Here is a 2,476-nt window from a genome sequence, read left to right as displayed (position 1 = left end):
CAGCAGGATCGCCGGAGCCCAGCAGGTCGAGGCTGCGGTGGCCGGGAGCGGCCACTGCACTCCAGTCTGGGCGACAGAGTGAGACTCCAACTCAAAAAAAAAGAAATGGGGGATGAGGAGGAGGAGCCACCCTGAGGACTGTGTGAGGAATTCTGGAGTTTATTCTAAACCCACTGAGAAGCTACTGGATAGGGCTTCCGGAACATTCCCAAGGTACCTCCCACACTTAATGAAAGCAGTGGGGAAGTTCAAGCCCAGGGATTTCCATCCATTCATAAATCAAAACATTTATTAAACATACCAGACATTGCGCAACGCACTGGGGATTTTCAGATGGAAAAGACAAGATATGCAGACGACCAATGAGCACGTGACAAGATGCTCAGCAGCATCACCCACTAGGGAAATGCAAATCAAGGCCACACTGCTTCCAAGAATAACTATAATGTGTTTTCTTTTTTTTTTTTTTTTTTTTTTTACTGGAGTGCAGTGGCACACTCTCAGCCACCACAGCCTCAACCTGCTGGGCTCCGGCGATCCTTCCGTCTCAGCCTTCCATGGAGCTGGAACTACAGGTACATGCTACCATGCCTGGCTAATTTTTTGATTTATTGTAGAGATGAGTTCTCACCAAGTTGCCCGGGGGTCTCGAATCCGCGGGCTCAGGCAATCCACTCACCTCAGCCTCCCAAAGCACGGGATTACAGGCTGAGCCACAGAACCCAGCTTTTTCTTTTCTTTTTTAAGGAAAATAATGGGATATGGAGAAACTGGGGGACTTGAACGTTGTTGGTGGAAATTTAACATGGTGTAGCTATGGAGGAAAACAATCTGGCATTTCCTCACAAAGCTGTCTACACAATTACAACATGTATTCATATCTTAGGGCTGCCATCACAAAATACCACAGCTGAGCATGGTAGCTTACGCCTGTAATCCCAGCACTTTGGGAAGTGGAAGCGAGAGGATTGCCTGAGTTCAGGGGTTCGAGACCAGCCTGGGCAACATGGTGAGACCATGTCTCTACTATATATCAAAACAATAGTCAGGAGTGGCAGCGTACGCCTACAGTTCCAACTAGTTGGAAGGATGAGGTGAAGCCTGAGCCTAGCAGGTCAAGGATGCAGTGGCCAGGAGCGTGCCACTGCACTCCAGCCTGGGCAAAAAAGTGAGACTCTGACTCAAAAAAAGAAAAAAAAAGTATCACAAACTGACTGACTTTGACAAAGAAATATATTGCTTCCCAGTTCTGGAGGTCAGAAGTCCAAGATCAAGTTGTCAGCAGAAGGCCAGGCACGGTGGCTCACACCTGTAATCCCAACACTTTGGAAGACTGAGGTGGGAGGATTGCTTGAGCCCAGGAGTTCAAGACTAGCCTGGGCAAAATAGCGAGACTTCATCTCTACAAAAAATTTTAAATTATCAACCAGGTGTGGTGGTGTACAACTGTAGTCCCAGCTACTTGGAGCCTGAGGCAGGAGGATTGCTTGTTCCAAGAGTTTGGGGCTGCAGTGAGCTGTGATCATGCCACTGAACTCCATCCTGGGTGACAGGAGACCCCGACAAAAAAAATAAAATAAGGTGTCAGTAGAGTTGGTTCTTTCTGTGAGGAGGGTCTGTTCCATGCCTCTCTCCCAGCTTCTGGGAGTCTTGAGTCCCCTGGCTTGTGGCTGGCTGCCTCCTCCCTTTGTGTCTACCTTGTCTCTCCCTGCATGGTTATCTGTGCCCAAATTTCCCCTTTTTAGAAGGATACCAGTCTTATGACTTTAGGGTGCATCCTAAAGAACCCATTTAAACTGGGTTACATCTGTAAAGACTCCCTCCCTCCCATTTCCAAAAACCACTTCAGGCTGAGGTGTTGGCAGTTAAGACCTCGACACATCTTTTGGGGTCTACATAATTCAACCCTTTACATCATTTGATCCAGCAATTCCACTCCTAGGAATATATCCCAAAGAACTGAAAACAGATACTTAAGCAAATATATATACACCAGTGTTCACAGCAGCATTAGTCACAATAACCAATAAAGAAGAACAACCCAGCGTCCATCAACAAATGGATGGGCTGGGCATGGTGGCTCACACCTGTAACCCCATCACTTTGGGAGGTTGAGGTAGGAAAATCACTTGGGGTCAGAAGTTTGAGACCAGTCTGGGCTACATAGCGAGATCCAATCTCTACACAAAATTTAAAAATTCACCAGGCATGGTGATGTGAGCCTGTAGTCCCAGCTACTTAGGAGGCTGAGGTGGGAGGAATTGCTTGAGCCCAGGAGTTCAAAGCTGCAGTGAGCTATGATTGTACCACTGCATTCCAGCATGGATGACAGCAAGGACCTGTCTTTAAGAAAACAAACCAAAAAAATGATAAACACATATGGTGTATATATATAAAGAAAAATTACTTGGTCATAAAAATAAATTCCATTCTTTTTTTTTTTTTTTGAGTTGGAGTCTCACTCTGTCGCCCAGAC

The sequence above is a fragment of the Carlito syrichta genome, unplaced genomic scaffold, assembly GCF_000164805.1.
Source record: "Carlito syrichta isolate Samal-C Ts95f unplaced genomic scaffold, Tarsius_syrichta-2.0.1 Scaffold271031, whole genome shotgun sequence".
In the NCBI taxonomy this organism is placed as follows: Eukaryota; Metazoa; Chordata; class Mammalia; order Primates; family Tarsiidae; genus Carlito; species Carlito syrichta.
This window is presented reverse-complemented; position numbering follows the sequence as displayed.